General features: G+C 46.5%; 1 protein-coding gene across 4 annotated transcripts in view; it reads right to left on the bottom strand.

Annotated features, from left to right (window-relative positions):
* Positions 1 to 9,895, bottom strand: part of CACNA1E (calcium voltage-gated channel subunit alpha1 E) — a 964,825-nt gene that overhangs the window by 778,360 nt on the left and 176,570 nt on the right. The window lies entirely within an intron of this gene.

Here is a 9,895-nt window from a genome sequence, read left to right as displayed (position 1 = left end):
GGAGGCCTCTGTCTGCAGGAGCCAGGAAGACGGCTCAGTGGAACCGAGGTGGACCGGGACAGGGTAGTGGCCCGCCGCTACCGACCCGGGGAGCCGACTCGGAAACTGGAGCACAAAGGGGGGTACTCAGACCCTGGAGCTAGATCCAGAAGTTACTGTGGGCTAGCTAATTAACTGATTGCGGCCAGGTCTAGAGGTCCTGTCCCACCCAAAGTCCTGACTGAAGACAACAGCCCAATGAGGGAGATAGAAAGCCACCACCATGGCTCAGAGATCCCACGGGCCAGCGTATGCGGGCAAAGAGCTCCTCAGGCAACCACAAGCCGGGAGCGGACTCCTGAAGTTGCAAGCACAGGCAGTCCACCATCACACACGGGTGCAAGAGAAAGACAGAGACCACCAGCCGGGTGGGGGACCAAACTCGACCACCATCACCTTGGTTTACCAGAGACTCGTGTGTTTACTAATAGTTGGTACATCAGCACCCTCCAGTCGCCCATCTCCCTGCACCGCCAAACACTCCAAACGGGTCCCGGGGCCACCATCCCTGGCCACGGAGGGGTTAGCAACTTGATGCCAAACATCTCCTGCGGGTGCCCCGTAACTGCAGCTGTGGTGTCCACCTTCACCACATCCCGTGGGTGGCGTCACGAACTTAACACGGCTCCGGCCGTACACCTACGTCCCCAAACCACAAACTCCCCTTTTGATTGGAGTGACCGCAGGACCCACGGGTCTGGAGACCCTCGAGCCACCCACTGAAGGTTCAGATCTGAGCGGCTCGGCTGCCGAGCACGGGGCGGTACACTATCGGCAACAAAGGACATTCTTAGTATAAGACAGCTTATGTGTGAGTTAATGTGATTTTGGTGGTGAGAGGGAGAGTGGGAGTGAGTGAGATAGGGAAAGTGGAAGGGAGGCAGAGCGGGAGAGTGGGAGAGAGAAAGAGAGTGGGAGAGTGGGAGTGAGGGAGAGTGGGAGAGAGAGAGAGAGTGGGAAGAGGGAGAGAGAAAGAGAGGGAGAGTGGAAGGGAGGCAGAGCGGGAGAGTGGGAGTGAGAGGGAGAGTGGGAGAGAGAAAGAGAGTGGGAAGAGGGAGAGAGAAAGAGAGGGTGAGTGGGAGAGAGGGAGAGAGAAAGAGAGGGAGAGTGGGAGAGAGGGAGAGAGAAAGAGAGGGAGAGTGGGTGAGAGGGAGAGTGTGAGAGTGAGGGTGAGGTAGAGTGAGAGAGAGAGAGTGGGAGTGAGGGATAGTGGGAGAGAGAGAGAGAGTGGGAAGAGGGAGAGAGAAAGAGAGGGAGAGTGGAAGGGAGGCAGAGTGGGAGAGTGGGAGAGAGGGAGAGTGGGAGAGAGAGAGAGTGGGAGAGAGAGAGAGAAAGAGAGGGAGAGTGGGAGTGAGGGAGAGTGGGAGAGAGAGAGAGAGTGGGAAGAGGGAGAGAGAAAGAGAGGGAGAGTGGAAGGGAGGCAGAGCGGGAGAGTGGGAGAGAGAAAGAGAGTGGGAGAGAGAGAGAGTGGGAGAGAGAGAGAGTGGGAGAGAGAGAGAGAAAGAGAGGGAGAGTGGGAGAGTGAGGGTGAGGTAGAGTGAGAGTGAGGGAAAGAGGGAGAGAGGAAGAGTGTGAGAGAGAGAGAGAGAGAGTGGGAGTGAGGGATAGTGGGAAGAGGGAGAGAGAAGAGAGAGGGAGAGTGGGAGAGTGAGTGTGAGGGAGAGTGGGAGAGAGAGAGAGTGGGAGTGAGGGATAGTGGGAAGAGGGAGAGAGAAGAGAGAGGGAGAGTGGGAGAGAGGGAGAGAGGAGGAGTGGGAGAGTGAGTGTGAGGGAGAGTGGGAGAGTGAGTGTGAGGGAGAGTGGGAGAGAGGGAGAGAGGAGGAGTGGGAGAGTGAGTGTGAGGGAGAGTGGGAGAGTGAGTGTGAGGGAGAGTGGGAGTAAGGGAGAGTGGGAAAGAGGGAGAGAGACCAAGAGGCAGAGTGGGAGAGACTATCCCAGGCAATGCCGGATACTACAGCTAGTTAATAATAAAAATAAGAGATCAAACATAAAAATGACAAAGTGCACTATGATGGACAATAGCGCCAGTCAATAATATTATTCATTTCTCATACTTGCTGGATTTATGCATTTGCTTTTTCGTTTCTTCGATATGATCCTTTTCCTCCTTGTCAAAGCAAATTTATACATTGCTTTTTTTTATGAATGAGAATTAATGTACTTAAGCCGCCGCACTTTAGTATGTGCGTCTATCAAATTTATGTAGATCCTATTAGCATTTCTAAGAAATTGACTTCTTTGAGAAATTAAAATGGCAGATACGGGTAACGATTCACCATGGCAACACCTGAAGCCAATTAAAGAAAACGCTTCGGGGAAAAAAAAAAGAAAAAAAACGACATGAAAAATAAAAGTAATCACAAAATATACGGTAAACAGATAAAGCAACGTATCAAAGTCAAGCACATTACCAAAAAGAAGCTCCTGGACCCTGGCTCTTTCTTGTATGTGGAGGATCATAATAAATTAAGTATTATGTTTTTTCTTAGTTCATAAAACATAAAAAAGATAAGTTTGTACACCCCCTAATTATATACGCATAATTTGCATTAAAGGGAAGGGGCATGGATGGAGCATGGGGCATGACCTCTCATTACTGCCACTGAAGACATGAAAGAAGGAAAATGGTAATATATTAAGAGGACATTATTAGGAGGCTGTGGAAGCGGCCGGAGGTATTTACCGATGAGGAATTTGTACTCATTTTTTATTTATGGCTTCTGTGAAGAATGATTTTCTTCCTCATTTGTTGTGTTTACACCGTACACATTAACTCACAAATTGTACAAGATTGTGAAAGAAATGACATTGTTAATATTAATGATCGATTCATAAAAGGGCTCTCCAAGAAAGGTATTACATAGAGGGATCTGTCACATCGTCCCCTTTAATATAGAATTGTTTGCACCCTTGGGAATGGTCCCTGTACTTTTAGGCAACTTGATGTCATCTTATATATAAATGTCAGAGATATACAATCTGCTGTGAAGTCACCACAAGGGGGAAGAAAAACACTGGAGTGAGTAACAGGACTATGGAACCACAAGGTGTCACAGGAGTAATCACATAGATTACTAAGAGAAGTAGCACAAGCAGGGTCAGGGCCGGAAAGTCACGCAGTACAAGGGAGCAGGCGCAGTCAGTGTCAGGAGCGAGCCAGAGGTCAAAAACCAGGAGAGCAAGCCGAAGGAGGGGGAGCGCAGGTATGGAACAACAGGGAGCAGGAGATGAAGACCGGAAGGTAAGACAAACAAGGAGGGGACCAGACTCAGGGAGGTAGGACGGAGGACGGAACGGGGAGGACTAAAGTCAGGAAGGTTGGGCAGGACAGGAAGGACCAAGGTCAGGAAGGTAAGACTAGGTAGCGGGCAGAATCAAGAACACTTACAGGGAACAGGCGCACACACTGCAGGGCAGGGCTATAACTGGCACTGCACCGATGGAGGAGACATCCTGATAAAGCGGCGTGATCCTGGTAACGAGGCATGGAAGCATAGGCTCCACTCACCGGTCGAGCACCAGGAAACACCGACCACAGAACCAGGAGACAAATACAACTCGGCCACAGCAGAGTCCAAACTGATTCATGACATCTGCAAATTATTCTATTTAACTAATTATGTCACTTTCTCCCTAACAAGAAAAAAAATAACTTAAAAAATCAGCTAATAATTGCTTTGTGGCTTCCTTGCTTTCCACCGTCTGTTGTCAAGTGCAATCCTCCATCTTTAAAAGCAAAGACATTACACAGAATGTAGGTGTCATGGGTGTTACAGGTGACAGACAGTCATGTGGTGTCTGCCTATAGAAGGTCACAGCGTTTGGCTGCTCAGAATGCTCCTTGACTTTCCATTGTTCCTGCTGTCGGTATTCATTGGTATAGGAGCTTTCCTGCTGGATTTTCATCTTTCCTCCTTTTGGACCCAGCAGGAGCTCGCCTTCCACCCAGCTGCTGATTATCAGTATTCTCTTGGTGCTTAAATAATCCTTCTTCCCTGGACTGGTGCTGGTGATATTATTCAGTTCATTCTAGCTCTGGTTGCAAGCAGGTGGCTTGCTCTCATCTGTGGTATTGTTGCTGAAGCTTGCTAAACTCCTGCCTGTGTCATCTGTGGATAAGTAGTTTATGCTTTTTCCCTGTGTGCCCTCCTTGTGTCTTCCTTTAGCGTTTAGTGGGGTTGACAAAGAGCTCCACCCATATGTTCCCCATTTAGGGTCCAGCACTAGGGATACCTAGGGTCAGGTATAGCATCAGCATGATAGCGCCAGTATAGCACTGGCTTTACTTTATATAGGAAAATTCTGGTGGTTGATTCCCTTTAATTCTGAAGCACTGGTCTTAGGATACTTAGGCCGCCGTTACATGGGATGATATATTGTGCGATTGCATGAGCGATCGCACCCGCCCCCGTCGTTTGTGCATCACAGGCAATTTGTTGCCCGTGGTGCACAAAGTCGGTAACCCCCTGTCACATGTACTTACCTCCTGAACGACCTCGCTGTGGGTGGCGAACATCCTCTTCCTGAAGGGGGTGGGACGTTCGGGGTCACAGCGACGTCACACAGCCGCCGCCCAATAGAAGCAGAGGGCGGAGATGAGCGGGACGTAACATCCCGCCCACCTCCTTGCTTCCGCATTGCCAGCGGGTACTGCGGGACGCAGGTAAGCTGTGTTTGTCGTTCCCGGGGTGTCACACGGAGCGATGTGTGCTGCCTCAGGAATGATGAACTACCGGCGCGCAGAAGAAGGAACGACTTTATGAAAATGAATGACGTGTCAACGAGCAACAATAAGGTGAGTATTTTTGATTGTTAACGGTCGCTCGTAGCTGTCACACATAACGACGTCGCTAATGATGCCGGATGTGCGTCACGGAATCCGTGACCCCGACGACATCTCGCCCGATATATCGTAGCTTGTGACGCCGCCCTTAGTTTCATTTGGCAATCAGTGGAAGGGAACACTGATCATTTACAAATACTAAGAAAAGGACATTAGATGCATAGTCGTAGTCCCGAGATCATTACTCAGGGCTGTAAACATTCAATGTTCTCTGCTATTCAGGAAATGTTTCTTATTTTTAATATTTAAATTCAAATTTTTGGACGCAATCTACATTAACATCAATCTTACTGATAATGTTTCATAATACCTTAAATATTTCATAATTAATTGAAATTGCTAGAAGATTCATACTGCTTATCTATGGAATATACCAGGCAGCTCCCTTATTACTAAGAACACAGACTTTACAAAAAAAAAAACAATTCAGGTTCGGAGATTGGGTGCTTTACGTATGCAAACCACATGTGGGAGCATTATTATTATCGGTTATGCTCGGTGCTCGGGTACACTCAGTGCTCGGGTACGCTCGATGCTCGGGTACGCTCAGTGCTCGGGTACGCTCGATGCTCGGGTACGCTCAGTGCTCGGGTACGCTTGATGCTCGGGTACGCTCGATGCTCGGGTACGCTCGATGCTCGGGCACGCTCAGTGCTCGGGTACGCTCAGTGCTCGGGTACGCTCAGTGCTCAGTCCAGTGTTTGCCTCTTGCAGTGTTGATCGGCTCACACTGGGGCAACAACAATGTGATCAGATGTAGTGTGCACCAAAAAAAAGTCAAAAATACCGCCACCCTCCAACAGAAGCGATCTGTATATGGCTGGCTGCATGTGAGCGGAGACCCAAACTGCCCAATCAGTGACTTCCATTGGGGTTCAGGTCAAGTCCGGATCCCCAACTGAAATTTATCTAAAGTCTGTCTAAACCTCCCAAACTGAACTGATTCACTATTTGCATTTATCAAATATTCTATTTTTGTCTTGTCGTGTCTTTCTAAGACTGTGGATTTTTCACCAAATTCATTAAAATGTCGCAGAATTGTTACGCAAATGCAGATATATTTTTTTTTGCTCTTTTGTTGATTTGCGCCTTTTTGAGTAAAATGTTGCACCTTATACTTCAACTGCATGAAAAATCAATTAGACTGAAAATTTACTCCATGAAGGTACTAGATTACAATTGCGCAGAAATTTGCTGAAAAGGTTCAAGTAATGAATTAGCCAAAAACATCTCGATAATGAAAGCAGCGCCCAATGATTGGGGATTGCAAGAAACTAAAAATGGCACCAAATGAGCCATAAGTTTCATGTAAAAATGCTTAACGTTTACTAAAAAAAAGTAAAAGCGCATAACAAATGATGAGTCAGGGCTTATGTTTTGCTTAAAAACACTTGCCCCCATGTCTGCCTCTTTTTTAAGGTTACATTGATTATTTTTTCTAAGACTCTTTCTATGTAGAGAAAAGGACAATCTCTCTCAAATATTGTTCCGAACTTTGTCCAACGCCGAGGACACACGCAAGTAAAGTCGGACGTGTGGGATGCGATTGAAAAAAATTGCATTCCACTCTGGCAATGTTATTCTATGGGGACGTCCTGATTGGCGATTTTTTTCTCAGCCCTAATTGGACAGAGCAAATAATGGCAGCATGCTGCGGGTGTCAGCATGAGAGTGTCACTCACACCCATGGCAGATGGTGAATTCATAGAGTTCCACATGGCTGTAACCGCATACCCTCCCACAGGGATTCATTTCATCACCGGACGGAGCTCCTTCACCGCTGTCTCTATGCCGACCCGTTCACCCAGGTCTATGTTACCTCCCATCGAGACCACCAGTCCTATTGGAGTCCATCACTTCCCAGAAGTCCCTCCAGAGCCAAGGACGGCTACTTCTGGAGACGACAGTGCTCTACATTTAACCCCGGCTACTGAAGAGTTTCTTTTCCCACTTGCTCTGGACTTCATGGGGTAACCCCGAGGGTCTGGCCAAATTCACACTGGACGCCTCTCACTATATCTCCCACAGATACAGCTTCTACACTCTACTCTCTCGAATCCCTGACTTAAACCAGGACGTTCTCACTGCCATCCCTCTACTTCCCTTTAACTCTCTCAGCCCTGCCACTTCCCTCAGCCCTAAGCTCTCCTCTACAGCTAAGGGACCGGTGACATCTAGTGGTGGCTGGCAAACATTGCACCCGGAAGCACACACATAAATAACATTTCACATAAATACACATGTATTAACCATGACGTCTTCAGGGGGGTTGCAGGGCACAAGACACCCTCCTAAAATGCCAAAGATGTCGCATTTGTGAACAATATTTGAGAGAAAAAGGCCTTTTGTGCAGATAGAAAAAGTCTTAGATCTTTTAGTTCAGTTCATGAAAAATGGGAGCAGAAATAGAAGTGTTGTGTTTATATTTTTGCTCAGTGTAGTTCATTATACGATTGAAGAATGATGAAGAAACCATCAATGGGATCAGTTCCCAAGTCTTACATATAACAAAATCTCCTATTTATTGCTTTAAATAAAGTGTCTCAGTGCAATAAACTCAGGAATTTAACAGATTTGGGTTTGACGTGTCGCCAACAATGATGACTATGTCATAATAATAATCCCTTAACAATAGGGCAGCAGTTGGAGATGATTGCTCAATGCTTGGAATGCAGACCTGGAAAAACAATGTAACAGTTACATGAATCCTTCTAGGGCGAAATGGGAAATGTTATTGTTCAGTTAGCTTGAATCCAATGAGAAAACACTATCTGCAATCTGCAAGATTCAGTGTGCTCAGCAATAACACTGTTTGACCCCAGTGATCATAATTAGTGATGGGCGGATGGGATTTAATTGATCCCGGGTATCTGGCTGTATGCCGTTACCCTTATAAGTCTATGGGAACCAGGATCCAGGGATTAAAAATGGTAGTAGAAGGGATAGGGGAATTAGAGCAAGCGTGGCCCCCAGCCATGCATTTTTCTTGGCTATATATCAAAAAGAGGAATCGCATGCAGCTTTTTTTTTTAATTAGTTAAATAAATATTTAAAAAAAACTATGTCCTGTGCCCCCCAATTTTCATACCCAGCCATGATAAAGCCCGACAGCTGGGGTCTGGTATTTTCAGGCTTGGAAGGCCCATGCTTATTAGGGCCCCCCCCCAGCCTAAAAATAGAATATCCATTAGATACGTCAATCGCAGCACTTTACCCGACTCTTCCCAATTTCCCTTGTGTGCTGACAATTGGGGTAATAAGGGGTTAATCGCAGCTGCCACTAAGCCCTAGATTAGTGATGGGGAGGATCTATGAGACATTACTAATCTGTAAGTGAAACTTAATAAACATATACACTGTAAAAATTCGTTATTTGAAATAGAAGACGAAAATACACAGTTTTACCACATTTTTAACCCAAAAACACCCCTGAAGGTCCAACGTAATCCACACGAGGTCCCATGACAATTCAGCTCTGCTACATCTGAAATGACAGCGCGCGATCATGGAATATGTTCACACACTGTAACTGCAGGCAGAGAATGAACTATGATCAGCGATGACATCACTTAGGTTACTTGCGATTACAGCTTATTGTGGTCCTCCACCTGTGACCGCAGCTAACCTGATGTTAGGTGGGGTCACTGAGTTTAATGAAGTACAAGTCAGGTTAGCTGTGACTGTGAGCTGTCAGGCTCAGTCTCTGCCTGCAGTTACAGCTTGCAGATATGTTTCATGATCACACGCTGTAATTTCAGATGTAGCAGAGCTGAATTGTTGTGGGATCTTGTGTGGATTATGTCGAGGTGTTTGGGGGGTTAATAAAGTGGTGAAAGAGGGGTTTTTTGTCTTTTATTCATAAAGGATTCTTTGGTGTTTGTGTTTATTTACTTTCAATTACAGAGTAGTAATGGGGGGTTTCATAGATATATCCCATTACGAATCTCGGGCTTATTGGCAGCTGTAAGTTGACATTAACCCCTTATTAACCCAATTGCCACCGCACCAGGGCAATCGGGAAGAGCTGGGTAAAGTGCTGGGATTGTCACATCTAATCAATGCAGCAATCATAGGTGGCTGTAGGCTGCTATTTTTAGACTGAGGGGTTCTATAACCATGGGGCTCACCAGCCTCAGAATACCAGCCCCCAGCTGTCGGGCTTTATCTTGACTGGGTATCAAAATTGGGGGACCGTACACAGGTTAAATTATTTATTTAAAGAATTTTTAAAAAAATGCCGCATGTGGTTGCTCTCATTTTGACACACACCCAAGATAAGTGCATGGCTGGGGGCTACAGCCTGTAGCCATATGCTTTATCTGTGCTGGGTATCATAATATGGGGGGACCCTATGTCAATTTCTTATTTATTTATTTTTTGCTGTAAGCTGTAGACTCACATACCGGGTCTGTGATTGGAAGCGTTAGACACTGTCACTCAGAGTCGGGTCGCGTCTGACTGCAACGAATCACAGACGCTGATGGATGATAAAAGCAGTGCGTATGCATGAAGGCTAATGCTCGGCCACAGAAGTGAATGAGAGACTGCAGTTACAGCTGCACCGGTGACTAGGTAAGTATAGCGCTGCTTGTTTTATTATTTTTTCTTTATTTTTCCTTTGATTTTTGTGTTACCCAAGTGCCAGACCCGGATTAATACCTGGAATTTCCTCAGAATTCCAGGCCCAGCACTCAGGAACATTTGAAACCGCGCAGATATGGACTTTTACAGTCCGGGTCCGCCCATCACTAATCATAATCTATAGAAACAGGGGCGGACATACCATTGGTGTCACCTGTGTGGCCGCAAGAGGTTAGAGGGCCCATGTCTACCTTCAAAGCAAATGGATTGTGCATTTTGATGAGTTTTTTGGCATCTAAGGGCCCATATGTTGTTTTGCACAGGGGCCTCACATCTGTATCCGCCAGTGTGTAGAAAGGCTGTTGACACACAATCCAGTGTAGCGTACATTCACTTACATGTGGAGATGTAATGGGGAAACACCCAGCTGGA

This window comes from Anomaloglossus baeobatrachus, chromosome 8 (assembly GCF_048569485.1).
Source record: "Anomaloglossus baeobatrachus isolate aAnoBae1 chromosome 8, aAnoBae1.hap1, whole genome shotgun sequence".
NCBI lineage: Eukaryota > Metazoa > Chordata > Amphibia > Anura > Aromobatidae > Anomaloglossus > Anomaloglossus baeobatrachus.
Note: the sequence above shows the minus strand (reverse complement) of the source record. Positions and strands in the feature narration are given on the sequence as shown.